Consider the following 24,095-nt stretch of genomic DNA (forward strand, 5'->3'; position numbering starts at 1 on the left):
TTGATTACAGAAGCAAGCTTCTTCTGTATGATGATGTGAGTCATCTTTACTTTTTGTTCTTAAGTAATTTTCTATGTAAATACAAGCTATTCATGTAGAATTTAGTGGAAAGGATTAAATTTAAATGATTCAAATCAGGACATTATCAAAACATTGTTTTCTAGTGTAACTGAATGTATGAATTAATACTTGGAAATGTTCTATCTTTTTCATTTAAGACAATGGAGAAAGACAGAATTTTGCTTTGTCGTTTTTCTTTGATTGGTACTTCTTTAAATACAGGTAGCCCTTTCCCAGAGTCAAACTGTGAACATGCCTTTCACATTTTCTCCAACAAAATAAATAAATAAAAAAAATTGTTAGACCCCCTTGGTTACCTTAGACTCTTGTTCACTTAGGGAGACTTTAAAGAAAACAATTCCTCTGAAGGCCACAAGTTTTCTGGAGAGGAATGTTCATTAGAAAGCTTTAAGCCTGGAGGCTTTCGGTGGGGTGAAAGAGGGGAAGAGAATTCTCACATTTATTGACAGTGAGGAGAAGGAGGTGAGCTTGAGGTACTGATATAATGCAAATGGTGGATAGAGTTGTAGTGTCTAAGGGCTTGTCTACACTGGCACTTTACAGTGAAAAAACACCCCCCGATCGCTGCTAGTTTCAGCGCTGTAAAATGCCAGTGTAGACAGTGCCATTAGACAGCGCACCCCGTGTTAAAGCAGCAGGACTTTAACATTGCTAGTGAAGACGTGCCCTAAAAGTGTTTTGCAGGCAAAGTGTGCTTCTTTCTGTACTGGCTCCCCATTGAATACAGAGTAAACTTCAAGGTTTTGACAAGCCCTCCATGGAGCTACCTGAGAGACACTCTTTTCATAACCATGGCCACCCATATGGGTAAGTTCCACTGGAGCAATGAAACTGACCACCAATAGCAGAAGACTCATGGCCACAAAAGACAGAACCTGCACCTTCATGTTTTGCTTGTCTGCAGGGAAAAACATAGAAATTAATTGCTTTTTCTTACTTATGGAAGGTGTGACCGGTGTGCCTGGGGCAGCCCTCACTGGAAATGCCACAGTGAGGGCAGGCTGCACGAGGGAGAAAAGATACTCCCAAGACTGGTGGGTAACACTGAAGTTAAACTCCGCAACCAGTCACAAACTGTGCTTCTGATCCTCCACACTGGTTATCAAGAAGCAAAAAGAAATCACACAGCCCTCTTTATTGCATTCCAGTTCTCTGGCTCGCAATCAGCCCATAGGTCCAGTACAGTGAGAATCTATTTGGAACCCTGCTCATTAGACACAAAATATTTTTCTGACCCCAAAGGGTCAGCCACATTACCAGGTCAGTATAGGTTTGGATCTTACCCAAGATACCACACTGCCAGCCAATCCTTTAGTGACTAAAACTAAAGATTCATTATAAAGAAACAAGAAAAAACAAGAAAAGAGATGTTAAATGGTCAGATGGTCACATACATACAAAAACTTCAAAGTCCATCAGATTCCTAGCATTACAGGTGAGTTTGCTGGCTTGCAAGTCTCACATCCACAGCTTGGGATGGTCATTCAGTCCTTTGTTCAGAGCTTCGTTTGTAGAAAGGTTACTCCAGAGGTGAGAAGCAGGACTGAAGACAAGAAGCAGGACTGAAGACAAGAAGCAGGACTGAAGACCAAATGGAGAAGATGCAGCTGCCTTTTATATTCTTTTGCCACGCGGCTTGTGCTTCCTTTGTCTCAAACACAAGCTGCCTAGCACACGGTTTGGAAGCCTTAGAGTTCTGTCCATAGGCATGCCCCTGCATGCCTTGCTGAGTCATAAGATGTATCCCTTCCCTTCTCTCAATGGGTCAGTAGTATAGCTGATGCTCCTTAATGGGCCACCAAGCAGGGTAAGCAGTGCTGATGCCAAACTGTCTGGGGGTGTCACCCAGAAGCACAGCACAAGTTTTGAAATACAGACATACATACATATCTATTACCCATAATACAAAGGTGACACAAACATATAAACAAGATCATATTTGGCAAATTATAACATTTTTGCAGATACCTTACATGGCATATCTGACATAACTCATTGCAATTTTACAATATTGGTATTCATAATATCCTAAAGTGTCCCCCAGATTCCATACAGTGTCACAGAAGGTACTCAGATACTGTGGTGATGGGCACCACCATGAGAACCTCTATAGACAGAAGTCCACCAGTGTCAAAGGAAGTGCATGAACTGAGCTGGCTGAATACAAGCATTATATAAGATTTTAATTTCAAATTTCATACTGTAAAAAAAGAAAAAAAGAAAAAAAACCCCACACATTGTGAGGGATGGTTTTGGGAAAAATGTGTGTACCATATACTTCCACTCTGCAGAAGATTGTGTAGTTTGATAGTAAGGGGCAGCAATTATTATTTATATTACCGGTAATAGTGAAAAGCTTGTGATCACTATTTCTCTACTAATTTCAATACATTTTGCTTAAACCAATTTTTGTCTGACTTTTATTTTAACATTCCTGTACTCTTCAAGCCACTTCGACCTCCTTTTCCCTACACAGGATCAATATACCTTTTCAGCAGCTATTGGTAGCCTCCGCCCATTTTCAATCTCATGTCCTATTATTACAAAAATGAAACTGGAAGCTTCTTTTCCACCGCCTCCAATAGAGAGTGAGGACAGCGTGGCTAGTGGGACACCAGGTACTGTTAAAAAGACAGACAGACACATAGGGCAGTTTTAAATGGTCTCCCTCCTCCCCTCCCAGAGGGGTTCTGCCTCTCTGTGCTTCAGACCAGCGGCTGCAATGTTTCTGGCTGCTGTGCATTTTCACCCTTTAGAAGGCTGCACATATTTTTCCTTTTTTTTTCCTGTCCCTCATTTTGTTGCTGTCTCACCCTATTTGTATGTCACTTTTCTTTTACTCCCTGCTCAATATTGCAATGTATCCTTTCACTGGATTTTTTCCGCTCTGGTCCTTTTCTTGTCTCTCTTATTTGATCTAATCATGTTTGAATCTGAGTCAAACATACAAATCCATGAGGTTCAAGGGGGTTTAGAATAGGCAGAACGTGAAGTATGTGTAAGAAAATCTGCAGTCTTGTAAGCAAGAAAAAGTCACACAGATAAGATCTGGTATAACCCATTGTCAAGAAATTGCTCACTATCACAAACAACAGGCCAGGTTCCCTTGTGCTCTCCAGCAAGTCGCAAACAGATTGTGTCTGCCTCCTGTATGAGTTCACTTACTGCCCCTCAAGGCCAAATTTAGGGCTTATCTACATGGAAAATTGCACCAGCTTAATGTAAGTTGTGTTTTTTAAACTCGTAGATGCTCCTAATTGGTTTAATTCAGGCTAATTTTGAATTAATTTAAATCAAGTCCTATTGATTTAAACTAAACAGCAGTTAACCATTCTAAAACTGAGAAAGAAGTGTCCACACAGGAGTTTGCACCAGTTTATCTAAGCCACTCTAACTATACCTTGCAAGTTTGTGCAGAGACAAGGCCAGACTGAGTGAAGTTATGTATGGTAATGGCTTCCATACAAGGAGTTCACAGCTAAAAATACAAATCTTTGAACATTCCTAGAGAAACTAGGTAGTACCCAAGGAGTTCCTAGATTTTAATTGCTACACAAATGTGCACAGGCAAAAAATTCTGGAATTTTTGTATAGTGCTGAGACATATACTGTGCTATCCAGATAAAATAATGGGCCTGTGATGTTTTTTATTTGTTAGTTAAATATTGTAATTTGACACAAGACCCGCTCTCTTACACCAGTTTAAGGCCATGATTTAGCAAAGTACTTCTGCAGCCACTTAATTTCAAGCATGAGTAACCCTGCCAATAGGAATTCAGCAAAGCACTTAAGCAAATGCTTAACTTTATTCATGTAAAAAGAAAAGGAGTACTTGTGGCACCTTAGAGACTAACAAATTTATTAGAGCATAAGCTTTCGTGAGCTACAGCTCACTTCATCGGATGCATTGCTGTAGCTCACGAATGCTTATGCTCTAATAAATTTGTTAGTCTCTAAGGTGCCACAAGTACTCCTTTTCTTTTTGCGAATACAGACTAACACGGCTGCTACTCTGAAATTTATTCATGTACTTAAATATCATTTACTCCAATAGGACTTAAGAATATTACTTAACTTTAAACACATGCTTAAGCACTTTGCTGAATAGAGATAGGATCACTCACTTGCTGAAAATTAAATGCTTTGTTGAATCACGGCTTAGCTCAGGAGTAACTACTGAAGTCAATGGAATTATAAAAGTATTCAGATAGGTGGAAGAGAGAGAATCAAGTCTGTTATTTCGGTGTAACATTTCTAATTAGAAAGGGCATTTAAATCTATAAGAGTTAGCAAAAGTTTTGAGAGAAAGGTGGTAATATCTTTTATTCGACCAACTTCTGTTGGTGAGAGAGACAAGCTTTCAAGTTACACAGAACTCTTCTTCAGGTTTAGAAAAGGTAATCAGAGTGTCCCATCTGAATTCAAGATGGGATAGGTTGTTAAGCATAAGCTGCAAGAGAACCATTTAAGGTGAAGTGGGCAATTGACAATTCTGCAGTCATAGGGCAAAGGAAGGTTAGTGGGTTACAGATTGTTATAATGAGTCATAAATCCAATGTCTTGATTGAAGTAATGAGTTTAAATGTCTAGCAGAGTTATGAATTTAAGCTCCCAAGTTCGTCATTTGAAGTTGTGCAGGTTTCCTTTGAGGATGATCAGATGTGGAGTTATCTCTTTGTGAAAAATGTTCGCCCATAGGTGATAGGGTGTTTTTGTCTCTATTTTTTTTGTGTGAGTTCATTCAAGAATGCAATGATTGTCTAGTTTCACACACATAATTGTTGTAGGGGTATTTTATGCATTGGGTGAGGTATACTACATGTTGTGGTAGGCATGCATAGGACCCAGGGATCTTGAAAGGTGGTATTGTGGAGGGTATTGATGATCATAGTAGTGGAGATATGGCTGCAAGTTTTGCATCTGTTGTTATGACAGAGTCTGGTGCTGCTTTCAGTTGGCGTGTCCTGGTCTGTGGAGAGCTTGCTTCTCCTGATGTGGTTGCCAAGATTGGTTGGGTTGACTGGAAGCTAGAAGAAGGGATTGGAGAAAGCTATCTTTCAGGATGTGGTTCTCATCAAGTAAGGGTTGTAATTGTTTGATGATATCCTGTATGGGTTCCAGTGTGGAGTGACAACTAGGGGTGTGCGATTAGTGGATATTATTTTTCTCTATTTAAGCAGTTTTGGTACGTTTAAAAAACAATTTCAACATTGTTCAGTACCCAAGTGAAACTGGTACAAAAGACCATCATTGGGCAATATCCTCTCAAGAGACTGCACCAAAATAGTCCCAGTTATATTGGTTCGGTTTCCTTTTTCACACCAGTTTAAAACTGGTGTAAATGGTGGCTTGGTGGTTCTGCTCCTGATTTTCACTGGTGTAAGTGAGAGAAGGATCAGGCCCTTTAGATACAATAGTGCTCGGTCTTTAGATTGAACTATTTTGTTGATCTCCTGAATGAGACAGATTTCACTGTTTATTCCATACGTTCCTCTCTTTTATATAAACAAACTAAATTCCCTTGAAGTTCACTTATCAATAGAGAATTGTATTGAAGCCACAACAATCTTTTTACCATGCAGTTGTTTGCTTTCTTCCAGGAATCTTTGAATGCTTCCTGTTGTTTATTAATAATGTCTTACGACAGGCTTGCTGAGACAGTTCCGGGACCCTTCCCCACAGCATTACTGTGGTTATTTCACAAGCACTTAAACCCCAGAATAATATTTTTAGCACAAATGAGACTATGCTGTTAAAAACCACAATCTCTGCACTGCTGGGGGAGTGATCCAGAGCAAGCAGGAAACGTTGGCAAGCCTGAAATAATAAACAAAATAATAAAATTCTTACTAAGTATATTTTAGGCATATAAATTATTTTAAAGTCCAAACTGCCAAATTGATAAAGGGTGAGGAGAGAAGGACCAGAAACATGCAAGGATATCAGAGGAAGAAAACAAATACAAGAGAGGGGACCTGAGATACAATCATAATGAATTATCTGATGTTATTCAAATGTGGTTATTGGAATTTTCATTTACCAAAACACCTATTTTTGGCAAACAAAAAATGTTATCACTACTTTGATAACTTTAAAAAAATCAAAGATATTTGAAAACAAACAAAACAAAAAAAATGCATCCCTCTCAAGCATTACCTCCTCAACCCTCTCCCCAACTTTGACATTGACATTTTTTCATTAAAATATGTTTTTATTTGTGTGTTAGTTGGTATTAATAATGCATAGAGTCTATAGAGCACTGCTCAGACATTAGCTCAGTAACTCTCATGCAACTTTCTTGTAAAGTAGGTACGTACTATTCCCATTTGATGGCTAGAGAAAATGAAGCAGAGAGATTAAACATATATCCAGGAACAGAAAGGGAGACAGTGTTAGAGATGGTATTACTATTGAAGAATATTAGGCTGTTAGGGCTGGCTTGTGTTCAGACAAGTTTCCCTTGTCTCAAGTCAAGGGGACAGAAGAGAGAGATTGAAGGTAAATATCTTGGAACATGTTTTGATTAAGCTAAGCTGACTTTAAGAAAATTTTGCCTACATAAAGGACTGCAAGATGACATTCTAATAGTAAAATAATCCACACTAAATATTGACAAATAGTCTTGATTCACCATTTGTCCTTTTTTAAATTCCAGAAACATTACCACATAATTCAGAGGTGCCATGAATCAGTAGTAAAATACTGCTTGCCCTGGACTGATGGAAATCTTTGTTTTCGTACTTAAGATATAAGGCCATTAATGTGAAAGCCACACCCTCTCTTCCAGGCCATGTTGACTAATTCTAAGATGCTAGAGGAAAGAAGAGAGTACAAGCCACCATACTTTCAGCTTTATACTCCTTTGAGAAAACCAGCGATTACTTAGTACTATTACTACTATATGGATGGAGTTTTCTGAAGATTCTGTTCTGTATATATCTAATGTGTGGTCCCTGAAGAAGTGTAGTTCACAGGACTAGGTTCTAATCTTCATTCTGTCGTTAGTTCAGCAGGTGACTTTAATCAAATCAGTTAAGCCCTCTGTGCCTCAGTTTCCCCATCTTTAAAAGGGGCATAATGATACCCCCATTGTGAAGTGCTTTGACATAATCAGCATTATTGTTGTTAATTGAATCCCATAAATGTCATTAGATAAAATGCTGATGGGAAATCAGCAATATTGTGTATGATAAATATCACTTTGTCTGTTGCACGTTTGTTTTATTGGCAGATTTAGTTATTGGTAGTCACATAAATTGTGAAAACAATGAGTCTTCCTTCCCACCCCTTCAGTCCTCCCAGAGAAAGAGTAGTGATTCGTCCTGCATCACTTTTTCCTTTATAATAATGGATTACAACTGAATTCATTATGTATTCCACAGGGAAATTACAGGATTGTTTCTGCTTCAGGAATGGAACAGTGAATCACATTTAATGAAAGAAAAGCATGATGCTAACTGTAATTTAAATATGTGATGTAGTATTCTTGAAAAGAACTGAATGGAAGCTAAGGGGCAGATTCTGATCTTATATACAGTTGAATAAATCTAGAGTAACTGAATTGGCCTTATATGTTCCTGAAAAATAAGTTTCCAAATTCTCTGCACTCATAACTTCATTTACTTCAATCAGCAGTGAACTAGACCCAGGAACTGCAATTCCAGATCACATGAAGGAGCCGTAGACTGATCTGAATTACATGGCCAGACTGTTGGCTGGTGTAATAGATTAAACTCCATTGCAGTGAATTGTTTTTGGAGAGAGTTTCCATTTTGGAAGATGCAGAGTTCAGCACATGAAAGGAGATTGCATAATAATTTCTGAACAAATTGCTGTCTAGTCATCTGGCAGCATGCCTAGTAGTGCAAAGTTAAGACCTGTAAGAGAGTATTCATTGTTGTCTAGTACAACCAGGGCCCCCCACAGTCTTTTCAGTTTGCTGGATTTAAACTCTATGGCATGCCCTTCTGATCTCTGTGGCATACATGCACTGAACACTGAGACAAACTGGACATTTCATGACACAATGAATTGCAGAGAGAACATTCAATACAGCGGATCATACTAAATTGAATGTCACAATATCATTTCTCTTACCCATTGTAATATTTTAATCAAGAATGAACCCTGATTTGATGTTTTTTCCATTAACTTCATGGTATGGTAGAATATCCAGATTGCAACATCTGACACTGTGTCATGAGAGTGGGCCTCTCAAGTTGGCTGCCCCAAGCTATTAAGACCTGATATCTGCCATGGACAAGTAATGAGCTATGCAGCAATCAATGGAGGTGCTGATACTAGATCCCCTTGGTGTAAGAGGGCAGGGATAGAGGGCATGGTGTTCACCGTAAAGTTGGGGGGGATTCTGGACTGCCTTTCCACCCTAAGGGCTCAATCCTGCTTCCTTTCAAGTGAATCGAAAAACTCACATTGATATGAATGGTGCAGGATTAAGCCCCAGGTCTGGCATAGGTCAGATTTGCTGATTTTCAGGGTATGCCACAGGGCCCATTTGTTTTGCCTGATCTTTGGGGAATGTTAGAGGAGACAGAAGTACTGGCCAATGTGTAGGTTTATCATTATTTGTATTTAAAGCTGCTGCTTGGTAGAAGAGGAATTATTATTTCATTTGGTCATTTTCAATAATTGGCAGGGTGCTTAGAGCTGTAGGGCTCCCTTTTTGTTCTAAATTGAAAGAAACCACCATAAAAATAGCCATCAAGTTTAGGGGGTTGATTCAGCCTTTGGTTATATCAGCTGGGACAATGCTAGAACTTTTAGTTGTGTGGTCTTTGACGTATTTTCCATGTAAAAGTTTCCCAAGGTGTCCAAGTCCACACAATGTCACTCCCTTCCAGCCTTTCCTACTTCATTGCTATAGTTTTGATCAGTGACAGACACCAGCTTTTCAATGATGTCTGTGTATGGACCAAACAACTCTAAACTGAAGCTAGCGGTCTCCAACTCTTTTCTTTTCCTGGGGGGTCTGGCTACACAGAGCAAAAATACTTGGCATTTGCCACCACATTTTACTGGGATTTAAATTCAATGCCCTGTGAAATTAATATAAAAATACCACTGAAAAAATCTTACACTTTCTGAAAAGGATTCTGCAAGGACAGAGTATTGGATAACAAGTTACAGGAAACTTATGCTGGTCATGTTTAGTTTGCTCCTTGCTTCTGGATGAACTTTACAGCTGCTGTGTATTTTGGAGCATTAATAAAACATATGGTATAAAAAGAGAGACTTGTGGAATGTCATTTGATTTATTGTATTTCTCTGTATAAATTGTATGCCTCTAATAGAAAGCTGCCGAGGGGAAAAACTCTGTGCCCTAAGATTTTCTCTGATATTTAGTGCCATGGCATTCTTGACTATGCTTCTTTCCACTAACAGCTCTTTATATTTTAATCCAACATTGTAGGAATGAGCAGAACAAATGGCTGAGTTCATTTTAATTTATGAGAACTGATACGAGTAACAAAGCAATACATGAGCCTTACAGAAAACTTGATTTCAAATCAAATACATTTCAGGCTTTCAGATTTGTGATCTTTCCCTTAAATGGCCTCTCAGAACACAACTTCAAATATGGATGCTCTAGCTTTGGCTTCAATGATCAAATAAATATCCCTGTTGTTTACGAAGAAGTATAGGCCTATTACTTAAAAAAGTGACAAGATGAAAAAGACAACTCTGTAAAATGGTTGTGGAGGATGGTATAGTTGTCAGAAGTATCCTATATGGGAAACAGCGGGTGGAGGGGAGTAGATATAATTATTATCCCTGCTCCCCAAAGATTTGAATTTGCCAAGGCTGCTATCACACCCCGGACAAATCTGTAGGGCTTGATCTTACAGTTATTAGTCAAGTAAAATGCCCACTAAAGTCAAGTATTAAGCATTGCAGCATCAGACCTCAAGAAACAAAAACAAATATTTTTCCTTACTGTCTAGGTGTGTGTGTTTCACATTTAAGATGCACCATTTGGTACCCTTTTTGTTTTTCACAAATTTTCAGGGGAGAGTGCATTCAAACTCACTTTAAACTGTTTAATTCAGGGGGGAATGTCATGCATAATTTACAGATGATACGTATTTCTCTTATTGGTTTCTGCAAACCATTCAGTACCTTTAATTAATCATTCATCATTCAGAGCACTCAGTCCACAGTATAAAGAAAAGGAGTACTTGTGGCACCTGAGAGACTAACACTGTAGCTCACGAAAGCTTATGCTCAAATAAATTTGTTAGTCTCTCAGGTGCCACAAGTACTCCTTTTCTTTTTGCGAATACAGACTAACACGGCTGCTGCTCTGAAACCTGTCAGTCCACAGTATGTTGATCATAGAAGTTTAAAAAAAAAAAGTGTATTAGAATATTTTTGACAAACTTACTCCCTACTTCAGCAAAGCATTTAAACATATGCTAAAGTCCATCCCTATTCAGCAAAGCACATAAGCATGTGCCAAACATGAAGTATTTGCTGAGTAGGGATGGACTGCTGAATTAAAGCCTGCATGTTTCATTCTTTGCCCTTCTTTGAAAAAGCAACAGTGTTGTGGAGCTCAGGTGTTGTGTCTGGCCAGTATTGAACAGGTGCTTATCATCACTTCCCTATTCTCTGGCTTTTAAGCCAAATTCTTAGAATAACACCAGTCTATTATACACCACAGCATGTCACCCCTGGAAGCAGTCCAACATCAATTTAGCATTAAGTATAACAAAGGCAGGAAGAAGGGAATACAGGTGCCAAAATTCTAAAGCTTGCCAAAACATGCACATGTGGGTGTGTTGCTGAGAGAAAAGGGAGAGTTGCAGACACCATGGATAAGTGGATCTCTATCCAATTTATGGATGGTTACTTATAACACATATTAAAACCAGGGACCTTTTAAAAAATGTAAATAATTATATTAAATTGTATTCTGTTGTTTTGGTAGTTGTGTTTCTAGTCTGCATTTGTGTTTTGTGTCATGATTGTATAATTTTCTCTTTACCTGTCCAGTAAGTAGATGGAATCTGTTATATTGCTTTTGCTGATCAGAAAAAGCAAAGCAGACTTTAATGGAAGTTATGAGTTACTCACTAGAGTTGATTGAAAGTGTTTTGATGAAAAGTGGGGTTTCATCTAATATGAAAGTTTTCATTAAAAGTTATTTGGCAAAGTGTTTCTTTCTTTAAAAAAACAACAACCTTTCAACATTTAAGTGCAATGTAAATATTTCGTTTTGAAGTTGTGGGACAGTTTCTACCTTCTTTCCTTCCTTCCCACTCCTGCTCTAACTTCTTTCACTAGAAAATTGGGGAAAGCATTTTTTTAAAAATAGAAATTACTTTGTTACTTTGTCTACTTTTTAAAAAGAAATGTTAAAAAGTAACACAAAGTAATGCTTTTCCTTCCCTTCTCCCTCCACCCCCCATGGGAAAAAAAAGAGAGAGAAAAGCTTGTTTATTCCCCCCCTCCCCTTCCTCCCCTTAGTTCTCTGGTCATTTTTTTTTCCAGTGGGGGGGAAAAACTGGAAAGTTTTTAAAAATAAGAGAGTGGGATTTTTCTCATCAAAAAAAAAGCAACACATTTTCCAAACTCAAACTTTTTTTAAAAAATAACTTCTAAAGTTTTCCATCAAAAATGAAAATTGTTTACAAATTTTCAAATAAAATATCTTTGTTTTAATTTTTTCCACAAGAAAACTAACATGAAGACAGTTTTGACCACACTTAGTATTCACACATTCCATAAAGAAAACCAAAAAGCATGCGTAGCTACCATAGAACTTTGAAAAGAAAAAGATCAGTCCAATGATATTACATTTGGGTCACACCAAAGTCTCTGGCTGGATTCTGAGTTGCTAGTGTCATCTCCTGGCGGAGGCCTTAACTTGATTACAAAAAGGGGTCAAATTTAGCTCAGACTTAGCTAACAAGCTGACAAAACTTGACCTACAAGACAAACCCATGTATGTCTCCATGTCTCTTTCCAGTGACTTTTCTGGACATTGTTAGTATCTTGTTGCTTATTATCAAATGACAGAGAAACTACTTTAGTTCAAATGGTAGACACTTGTTCCTAATCTCAAACCTACTTGGTGATCATGGTGTTCATATCCATGCAACTATGGTTCATTACATTAGCAGCCTCAGACAAATAAAAATGGTCAGGCAGAGACTCTGTGACGCTATACCCCATATTCTTCATAGAAATATTGTTATGATACGAATATGGCATAACAGATATATTTTACACAAGATGAGTCATGTAAGGCATCATTGGAAAGGTTATGATTTGCTGAATGTGATTATCCAGTTTGTATAAATATATCATTTCTGTATTTGAAGTTAGGAATATTGACTATGTAACAATTACAACTGTGTGTGTATTTGGTGGAACGCCCACCAGGCAGTAGGCAATCAGCCTGAATGAGCCATTTAAGAAGGACAATAGAACTTTGAAGATACTAATCTCCCATCTTCCTGAGGAGCTTCCTGGGATGTTGCTTTGACACTGCAGGGTCATCTGATGATATCACCTGATATGGAGAACCACCTTGGACACTGATGGTATTTTCCCTCTGGAAACAAAGGATTCCTGCCCTATGTAAATTCTATTTAAGGCTGGCGAGTAAATCAATCAGGGCTCTTCTCCATTGCCTTCCTGCCCACAAAGGAAGACTGCTGAAAGCACCTGAAGAGACAAAAAGAAAAGGAGGACTTGTGGCACCTTAAAGACTAACAAATTTATTTGAACATAAGCTTTCGTGAGCTACAGCTCATTTCATCAGATGCATTCAGTGGAAAATACAGTGGGGAGATTTTCCACTGAATGCATCCAATGAGGTGATCTGTAGCACACAAAAGCTTATGCGCAAATAAATTTGTTAGTCTCTAAGGTGCCACAAGTACTCCTTTCTTTTTGCGACTACAGACTAACACGGCTGCTACTCTGAAACCTGAAGAGACAAAGGAACTAATCTGGGGAAAGGCAAGGGCTGAGTCCAGGCTGAGACAGGGATCTAGCCTGTAAAGAGAAATAATTGGAATTCTAAGCTGCAGAAACTCTGCAACTGCCTAAAACAACACTTAGGGTGAGAAATTACATTTTGTACATTTGTTTTATTTGCTCAGTAATCTGCTTTGTTCTGTTTGCTAGCCCTCATAATCACTTAAAATATACCTTTTGTAGTTAATAAACTAATTTCTTGTTTATTTCAAAACCCAGTTTGTGCAATTCATATCTGCGGGGACAAAAAGCTGTGCATATCTCCCTCCACATTCAGGGAGGGGGTGATTTCTATGAGTTTACACTGTACAGATCTTTCTATACAGTGCAAGACAATATAATTTTGGGTTTACATCCCAAAGGAGGTGTGCACCTGAGTGCTGGGTAAAGTCCTGAGCTGAATTGTCCCACACAGAGTTGATTTCAGTCTGTGTCTGCAGCTGGGTGTGGCCTCAGTTGTGTGCGCGTGCTAGAGAGGGTTTGAGGGCCTGGCTCAGCAAGGACAGGGTGAGGAAGCCCAGGCTGGTGGAACGGGTGGGCTCAGTGGAACCCTAGCACATTAGGTGGCATCCCAGATGAGAGGGTCCAACCCGTCACAGACTCATTATGTGTTTGTACAACACCTAGCACAATAAGGCTGGGGTCATTAGGCACTACCTCATATACACGAATAACAATGACAATGATAAAGTTTGAAATAGAACTATATAATTATAGAAACCTAAGACTGGAATGGACCTCAAGAGATCCTCTAGTCCAACCCCCTGCACTGAGGCAGAAGTATGTATACCAAGACCATCCCTGAGACTTGTTTGTCCATCTTTTCTTAAAAACATCTAGTGATGTGGATTCCATAAGCTCCCTTCGAAGCCTATTCCAGGAGTTAACTGTCCTTATTGTTAGAAAGATTTTCCTAAGATCTAACCTGAATCTCCTTTACTGCAGTTTAAGGCTATGTCTACACTAGCACTTTTGTTGGTAAAACTTTTGTTGGTCAGGGGTATGAAAAAGAACACACCCCTGGCCGACATAAGTTTTACCAACAAAAACACTGGTGTGGACAGCCCTTAATATATTTTAAAATGGTTATCAGGTCTCCCCTCAGTCTTCTTTTCTCAAGACAATATGATCAGGTTTTTTAAAACCTTTTTACATAGGTCAGGTTTTCTAAACCTTTTATCATTTTTGTTGCTCTCCTCTGGACACTCTCCAATTTGTCCACATCTTTCCTAAAGTATGGTATCCAAAATTGGCCACAGTACTCCAGCTGAGGGCTCGCTAGTGCTGAGTGGAATAGTTACCCTCCGTGTCTTACACATGACGCTCCCAGAATATTAGCCTTTTTGTGCAAATGCATCACATTGTTGACTCATATTAATTTGTGATCCACTCTAAACCCCCAGATCCTTTTCAACAGTACTACTGCCTCGCCAGTTATTCCCCATTTTGTTGTTGTACATTTGATTTTTCCTTCCTAAGAGTAGTGCTTTATTGAAGTTTATCACTAGATATCTACTATTTGACTATGATCTTTCAACAAGTTTTGCACACACCTTATGAAAATTTCATCTATACCATATTTCTCTAGTTTCCTTCGAGAATGTCATATGGGGCTGTGCCTAACGACTTACTAAAACCAAGATATCAAGTCTACATTTTTCTCTCCCTCATCCACTAGGCCAGTAACTCTATCAAAGAAAGTAATTAGGTTGGTTTGGCATGATTTGCCCTTATAACCTTATTATCCTTTCGGTACTTACAAATTGATTGTTTAATATTTGTTCCAGTATCTTTCCAGGTATCAAAGTTAGGTTGACTGGTCTATAATTCCCGATGTCCTCTTTGTTCCCCCTTTTTAAAAGACAGGTACTATGTTTTCCCTTCTTGAGGCCTTTGGGACCTCACTCATCCTCCAAGAGTTCTCAAAGATAACTGCTAATGGTTCCAAGATTGCTTCAACTAGTTCTTTAAGTACCCTAGAGTGAATTTCATTCGGCCCTGCTGACTTGAATGCAGCACTTTATCTAAATATTCTTTAACCTGCTCTTGTGTTCCTTTCCCCCTTACTGTTAATATTAATCGTGTAAAATATCTGGTCATAATTTACCTTTTTAATGAAGACTGAAGCATCAGCCTTGGATGTCATCTGTTATGAGCTCTCCTTCCCCACTACACAGAGGACCTACACTTTCTTTCATCTTTCTCTTGTTCTCAATGTATTCATAGAATCTCTTTGCATTTTGTGTTTTTTGCTAGGTGTAACTTATTTTGTATCTTAGCCTTTCCAATTTTGTCCTTACATGCTTGTGCTATTCTTTTGTGCTCATTCTTAGCCATTTGTTCATGTTTCTACTTTTAGTAGGATTTCTTTTTGATTTCCAGGTCAATAAAGAGTTCCTGATGAAGCCATATTGGCCTTTTATGATTCTTCCTCTCTTTCCATCACATCAGGATAGTTTGCTGTTGAACTTCTAATACTGTCTCTGAGAAACTGCCATCTCTCCTGAAATCAGAAATCAGCCATTGAAAGTTATATGAATTGTTAGAAAAGTAAAAACCAAGGCACTATTGATTGAATTTGACTCCTGTAGTGTACTGTTTGCCTGTGTGTGCTATATAAACCAGGCACACAGGTTAAGGCTACACAGATCCCCTCTGTGGAAAGTACTTTGTGGTCCTTGATAGTACCTCAGCAAAGCTCACCACACTGCACATACGGATACTTAGTTATGCTTTCTGCCTGTTATACTTGTTTGACCCACTATTTTACTGTGAGTTAACAGGATACAGTATAATAGTAATAGACAATTTTGCTATAACTGTCAGTACAGTAAATGGTTTGTAGTTCTAGGAAATATAGGTAGCACCTCTATAGAGAATTCACTGTGTCCTAATGATATTGCTAATTCAATTCATACAACACTAGCTAATATTAACTCATAGCTTCAAGTACAGAAATTAGAAAGAAAATTGCATAAACATTCTTTTCAAGTAGAGTACTCATCTTTCATGCATAGAACAGAGAATGCATGAATACTTGTAACTGTCCAGTTCAAACTGGCCCAAATACAGGATACAATGTGTGACAAAAGCCCCAAATGAAGGACACACAATAATTCATGCAGGAAACTAAAATGTCATAAATTTTGTAGGTTTCAGAGTAGCAGCCGTGTTAGTCTGTATTCGCAAAAAGAAAAGGAGTACTTGTGGCACCTTAGAGACTAACAAATTTATTAGAGCATAAGCTTTCGTGAGCTAATGAAGTGAGCTGTAGCTCACGAAAGCTTATGCTCTAATAAATTTGTTAGTCTCTAAGGTGCCACAAGTACTCCTTTTCTTTTTATAAATTTTATAGATTGCTGAGTGCAGTAATGCCTTTAGACCTTTAAAACTATTGCCTTACATCCTACAGGGTCCACAGCTCTACAATGCCAAGGCTATATTGTTAGATTAGGGTTGAACTTTTCAGCCCAAGCCCTTTTAATTGTTACAAAATATAAAACTTGACCTTATTTCTAGTGTTGGATTATCCATACAGCTAAAGGGAACTCAGAAGAATGTTTTGAATTGGGTTACCTGCTATGATTGTGATTTAATCTATAAATGGAAACATTTATCATGTTATCAAAAAGGTGGTTTTGTGTCTCAAATGTGGATATGTTTCTTTTAGTTCCAATGGATTGTTTAATAGCAGCTGCTCCAGAGACTCTTTCTAGAACTAAAATTGTTTGATGTGAAGATCAAATGAGGCAGCTAGCCTGATCTCCATAGTAGCATACGAGCTGTGATATCAGCTCATCAGGGAACAAACTTATTGAACAAAGGAAAGAGGAGAGATCCAAAAACAGCAGAGGAAATCACATTTTACTGAGTTTGAGATTGGGAATGGTATATGCAAATTTATGTAAATGAAAGGTTGCTCTTTATTTCATTCACACTGGTTGTGCATGCAATCCATCTTCTGCTTAAAGTTGGGAGAAGTATCTCTGAATGTTAAAGCTAGACTGAATATACAGCAGGGAAATTTTCTGCATTGACAGGTGGTTGTTTACATGAGAAGATAAATAATTATCATGATCCATCTCTAAAGTCTATGTTTCACTGGTCTTTGGTCTTAAGCTCCCATTTAGTCAAGCACTTATGCATGTGTTTTGGGTTCTGTTTCACTGTTTCCAATATAATAAACCTCTAGAATAGCAATTTTTTCCAGAAAATTTGAAGTGATTTATCAACATTTTTCGACTATTGGCACTTATGTCGGAATTTTGATTTGGAACATGTGGTGGATTAGAAAGGTTGGAATTAAATTGGCTTGTTTATGGGACTCTTCTGATATTTAAAAATGTTGGATTTCAGTGTTCAGGCCAGTGTGAGCAGGTGTAGATAATCAGGGAGCGGGTGCTAGTCCACCCACTGAGTGACCAATACATTTAATAATAGTACCTTACAGAAAAGAAGTCTCCAATGTGAGTTATAAAAATTAACTTTTTTACAAACCCCTGTGGTATTATTTTCATTTTTACATTGTTCTCCCATGTCCCATTTACATGGTGGAAACTGAGGTTGACAGATTAAATAAGATGCCTAAAGTCACAGAGTGTTGATGTCAGAACTAGAATTAAAACCCTGGGGAACTAGTAGACTCTCAGAATTATCAGAAAATTCTGTTTTCCAGGCTTCTGTCCATCATATTGTCTGAAACTTAAATTTGTTCATAAGTTAAGCAGTGTTTCACACTAAACCTTTTTAATTTGTATTTTATTTAATGTCAGAAAGAATTTACACAGACATTGAAGATGTAAGATACAATAGAAGGGCTATGGATAATGATGAAATATTGCTTTTACATTATTTTTATGTAAATTGTGTTCAATACCCTCACTCCATGTAAATGGACACAAAGATGTGAATGAGTTGCCACCTCCCAGTGCCCCTTGGTGGCCTCAGTGCAGGCCTGCAAGCAGTCCTTTGCCTCAGTTTATTTTAGCTCCTCAGGCTCTTTTTGAGACTCCAAATAAAACTCCAAGTCCCCAACTGAAGTCCATACAAAGCAAAAAATTTCTCTTCCTACTCACAGACCAATCCGACCTGAGCCCTTTCCTCCTTTAGCAGGCCCTGTCGGTTCTGGAATCCTCTCAGTCCTAACTGGCTGCTCACTCCAATCAGTCTCTAATCTTCCAGCTCATTTCCCCCCAAGTGCTCTTTGTAGGGAAATCACCTGATCCATATCCAGCTGTGGCTCTTTAGTAATCAGGGTTGGCTACTATGGAGTTACATCAGAAATGAATCTGGCTCAGGCCCCTAATGTCTAACATGTACTGTTATCTTTCTGTCTAATGGATTTAAAGAGGTTTCCATTATTTACGGATCATGATGTTGGTTCTTCATCATGAATCATCATGATTTAGGTTCTTCATTTATCAGCATGAGTTGCCTGCTGCATCAGCAGAAAAGTTATTAAATTTACAAAAGTTTAACTGGTAGTGACTGATGCTGGTAGCTCATTTCAGTAGTATTTAGTTTCCCTGAGATTAATTGAGGGCCACACAGTACAAATAGCTAATGGATATGCTTGTGTAATGGCCTCTCTCTTTCCTTCCCTGAAGACTGCAAAAGGAGACATTAACCCAGAAAAGCTCTCAAGGCTAGTGCAGCACCTTCTGCTCAGTTGAGATTTGAGAGGATTTGGATTTCTAAAGTGGGTGAAATCCTTGTTAATTATGAAATAAATGATTGGGAACAGACTTGGGGTAAACATTCCCAGTGTTTCTTATATATATAGATATATATATATATATATATATATATATATATATATATTGGGTAAAATAATCCACCCAGGTGCAGAGTGCCTGCCAAAGCCCTCAGTTCCTGAACGGGGTGTGTATCTGGTATATGCAAACAGAGTGACCATGCATGGAGACCTCATCACTTGCCCTGATTTGATTAGACTACTGTGAAATGGCCTTTAGAGGATGACCTGTGGGAGACACTGCCAGATCTTCACGTATATAGAACTCAAACTTCCAATTAAGAGGTCTGGGGGGCAGCAGGTGCATAGAACAGCACAGGATTTCATTCAAGCTCTTCCTTTTTTCCCCTCCAGGTTCCAAGTAACCTTCTCTCAGTTGATGGTTCAGAGTCAGGAGGGTTAGGTCATTTAGCCTTCTCTGACCCTGGGAATGAGTTGGTTGCTACATGGTATTATAGAGTGAATCATTAAATAGGAATTTCTCTGTTAGATCCTCTCTAGTAATTTAACTCACTCTTTATTAATTCAAAGGTCCTTTACAGAACAGAGATAAACATTTGTCATAAATATAAAGGGAAGGGTAAACACCTTTAAATCCCTCCTGACCAGAGGAAAAACCCTTTCACCTGTAAAGGGTTAAGAAGCTAAGACAACCTCACTGGCACCTGACCAAAATGACCAATGAGGAGACAAGATACTTTCAAAGCTGGTGGGGGACAAAGGGTTCTCTCTGTCTGTGTGTTGTCTTTTGCCGGGACTAGAGCAGGAATGCAGGTCAGAACTCCTGTAAAGAGTTAGTAAGCAATTTAGTTAGATATGCATTAGATTCTGTTTTGTTTAAATGACTGAGAAAATAAGTTGTGCTGAATGGAATGTATATTCCGGTTTTTGTGTCTTTCTGTAACTTAAGGTTTTGCCTAGAGGGATTCTCTGTGTTTTGAATCTGATTACCCTGTAAGGTATTTACCATCCTGATATTACAGAGGTGATTCTTTTACTTTTTCTTAAATTAAAATTCTTCTTTTAAGAACTTGATTGTTTTTTCATTGTTCTTAAGATCCAAGGGTTTGGGTCTGTGGTCACCTATGCAAATTGGTGAGGATTTTTATCAAGCCTTCCCCAGGAAAGGGGGTGTAGGGCTTGGGGGCAGATTTTGGGGGGGAAAGATGTTTCCAGGTGGGCTCTTTCCCTGTTATTTTTATTAGATGCTTCGTGGTGGCAACAATAAGGTCCAGGGACAAAAGGTAAAATAGTTTGTACCTTGGGGAAGTTTTAACCTAAGCTGGTAAAAAATAAAATAAGCTTAGGGGGTTTTTCATGCAGGTCCCCACATCTGTACCCTAGAGTTCAGAGTGGGGAAGGAACCTTGACAACATTTGAATAATGAAAAATTCTGTATGATAGAGGACTTGATAGAGGATGTTGACTGAATATCCTGAAAGACATTTGATGAGGGGAAAAATCTGTCCCTTTAGCTGGTTTCAGAGTAGCAGCTGTGTTAGTCTGTATCCGCAAAAAGAAAAGGAGTACTTGTGGCACCTTAGAGACTAACAAATTTATTAGAGCATAAGCTTTCGTGGGCTACAGCCCACTTCATCGGATGCATAGAATGGAACATGTAGTAAGAAGATATATACACAGGGAAGGTGGAAGTTGCCATACAAACTGTAAGAGGCTAATTAATTAAGAACTTTAGCTGAAAGTTCTAGGAGCAAATGCTTTGTTTGGTAAATATATTTGGTTTCTAAAATGAAAAATTTGTGTTAATCAATTTTCTAAAAGTAACATTGGTGAAATGGTGCCAAGTGCCTTTTCATAACCAACCAATTCTGACCCACAGAGAGGGCTGGTGCAAGGATATTTTGCACCCCAGGTGAAACTTCCACCTTATGCCCTCCTTCCCCCACCCCTTCCCCTGGAGCATCGCTTAGTATAAACTTTCAAAAATGAATACTGCATAATGTGTCATTGTTCATTAGAATTAATACATGTTCGGCTTTTTTCTCTATCTGCCATGAGGCTGCATCAACTGAAAAAGAAAAAAATGAAATTTTATTCCTATCAGTTCTTTTTCTTGTTCACTATTAAAAGTAAAGGATAGAGAATACATCACTTACTAACCATGAGTCACTATTTGAATTTCATGAACTGTTTGACGTAAACATTGATTAAGAGATCAAGATGACTTTTCCTTAAAATTAAGCAATGTTGATTGTAATTGGAAATACACCCTTTTTAGTCATGTATACTTCCTTCCTTCATTCTTTCCAATAAAAATCTACTATATTTTATTCTACCTTTTAGAATATCCAATTATTATTAATAAAATTTATAAAATTAGAATGGTGGATACTCCATCACACAACAACAACTGACAATATCAATGTGACAAATTTCAACAACTTACACATGAATATTCGCACATGATAAACATATACACTCAAATATTTAACATACACACACACAATGGACACAAAGTATTAGCGAAATGATGCAGCAGCAATTGCCAGAGTCTTAGATCTGAAACAACTCAACAAAAATAGTTAGCCTCAGTTGACAACCTTCGAAAACTAGTGAACTTAGCATTATGAACAACCTGTGAGAACAGGTAAGGACTGCGTGCGACGAGAAAAATGACGTCATTGCCACTTTGTACTGTAGTGAAGCAGTATGCTTGTGTCTGCAACGCAGAGCTGGCATAGGCTATAGCTGTAATGTACGAGAGAACGACAAGTTAAAATGCAAGTTCAATGACGTTTCTCTTTTCTTTATTCATTCTTTTTCCAGCAATAGTGTAAAAAAAAATGGGGGGGCCCCGTTTTTTGGCACCCCAAATCTTGGTGCCCTAAGCAGCCACCTAGTTTGCCTAGTGGTTACATCGGCCCTGCCCACAGATGGTATCACTGTAACTGACTCCATTGCTAATATCACAAGTTCCTTGCCGTGCCAGGTGGAGTCCCATGTTTGATCACTAGTTCCTTGCCTCCAGATTGGCAGGAACTCAAACTATTGTGCAGGCTTCAAACCTGACTTACAACAACACTGCTGTTCCAGCCCCATGTTTCTCACTTGCAGAAACCACCAGTTGTGCCAAATTCACACAGTGAATGAAATAACAAGCATGAGGCTACCACTGGTCTTTAAACAGTAAAATAATTCTAATTATAGCCTACATGAAAATATTAGACAACTCATTGGTAGCAACATGCCAGCTTAGCTCACAAAAACATTCCAGACATTGCTGCAGTTTGCACTTAAAGATATACTTTTTAATCTTGTGTCCTGTCATGTTGCATAAGGTTCCAGGACATGATAAGAAATCAAGCTATTCAGCTGCAGGTGTAAACTAATTGTGTGGAGTGGCTCACTGCTGTTGCCAGTTGATGAGCAGCCAAATCATTCAATAAATGTCTAATAAATAATCAGGGAACATCTCTTCCAAATGCTATAGTATGAACAGCTCTGTTAATTGAGTGAAGTTTCAAATACTTCATTGTATCAAAAAAACGGAAGCTTTCAAGGAAAACTGGATGGTATCCATTACTCTATCTAGGATAAGCTTCATGGTTACATTTTAAATAGATTCTGGTTATAATTAGTGTGAACCTCTCTTGAGGTGATACTTAGGAATAAGATTTTTATTCATATACTGTTACCAAAAGCACAGAATATATGCCACTGTTTCAGAAATATATTCATAATTAAATGGGAATTGCAACAGGAAAAAAAAATTAAACACAATCAGAGTGAAATAGTTGCTTTAAAGGCTCTGTTGTGTCATCAAATGCAGCTGTCAATTAAAATTATGCAAACTCAGTATTCTGCTTGGAGCATTTCCACCAAATAGAGTCACATAAGAAAAGGAATGCATCTCTTGATGACGATCAGGTCAAAAAGGCTGAGAGTATCCTAGGAGAAAAAAAAATGGAAATTTCAGTTCAAGAGAAAAAGTCATGGAAGAGGTGCCTCTGGGAGGTTTATTTCATATAAAGCAGCAGCAGAAAACACAGCTTGGTTCAAAAGTAACCCTGAGTTTCATCATAACAAGTAAAATAAAAAAAAGTCAGACATATAGTATTATTACAAATATACGTTTATTTATTAAAAACATGCTTGGTCATACTTACAAATACAGAACTTAACCTCCTCTCTGAATACTTACCTCAGCTGTCTGGAGGAAGAATATTAAGAAGACTTCTATAAATTTTAAGTGATTAATTAAGAGAATCACAGCAACAAAAGATACTTTTTTCCTCCAGAACAAGCATAACTGTGACTAAATAACTGTTTTCAGATACCTGGAAGAAAGAGTCAGGCTGGTAAAATCAGCCCCCAGATAGGAAGCATTGTTTATTTATTTATTAATGGACTTCACTTACTCTTATCTTCCCTAGTAGACATTAGTGTAGACTCTTTGGAATCCTTGTATTGATCTTTGTTGGTATTTGTTAGTTTCTACAGGTTTCCTTGGTCTTCTGTTGGAGGACCCATAGCCCTCGGAGCTAGTAGACTTATTGCTCTATTTCAAAATTTGGTCGTCATGTAGAATGGTAGGAGTTAATTGAACATTTTCACCTGGAATTTCCACTAGGACTTACTGCAGACAGCATCTTTGGGGCAGACCCTGTATTTTCCATACATTTAAACGACAGCCTTGACCATGACTTCTCTTCTACCTCTGCCTCCTTTGAAGCCTGAAAAATAGGCTCGTGTTTTGAGTTGGGATAGTTATTCAGTATCTGATTACAATAAATAGCAATGATCCCTCCATGCAGAAGTAATAAATGGGCCAAACTCTGTTCTTAGTTATATCACTGTAAAAAGATGGAGCAAAGCCGGTGACAAAGGAATTGCTCCAGAATATACCAGAGTAATTAAGAGCAGAAATTTGGCTCAATGAGCTTAAACTATGAGAACAAAAATGTACAAAGTATTTAGTAGATTGTTAGCTTTAGTGATGGGTCTCAATACAAATTAATAAGATTAAAATGATTTCATTATTTTTTCTGCATTAGTTTAATTAGCCTTCAACAGTACAAATACTGATCACCTACAGTGTTCAAGCAGGAAGAAGTTAAAAGTGAGTTGCCTTTCTCTCTATCTTGACTCTGAGACAGGTTAACAACTTTCTGCTTCTGCCGTCATGTCAAATGCTTTACTTTGAAGTTGCTTTTAGCACAAACCGTAAAAGCTTGCCATATGAGAAGTAATGAAAACCATATGCTCATGTCACTAGTGCTAAATTATGAGGCAGAAT

The 24,095-nt window shown here is 38.1% G+C and overlaps 1 long non-coding RNA gene across 1 annotated transcript; it reads left to right on the forward strand.

The window, feature by feature from the left end:
• Window positions 1–1,479: 1,479 nt before the first annotated feature.
• On the forward strand, window positions 1,480–23,022 carry LOC122460170. The gene is made up of 3 exons (XR_006281282.1): window positions 1,480–1,491; window positions 20,480–20,490; window positions 22,872–23,022. It is a non-coding gene; the product is annotated as an uncharacterized LOC122460170 (long non-coding RNA).
• Window positions 23,023–24,095: the final 1,073 nt, after the last annotated feature.

This window comes from Dermochelys coriacea, chromosome 5, assembly GCF_009764565.3.
Source record: "Dermochelys coriacea isolate rDerCor1 chromosome 5, rDerCor1.pri.v4, whole genome shotgun sequence".
NCBI classification, from domain to species: Eukaryota; Metazoa; Chordata; order Testudines; family Dermochelyidae; genus Dermochelys; species Dermochelys coriacea.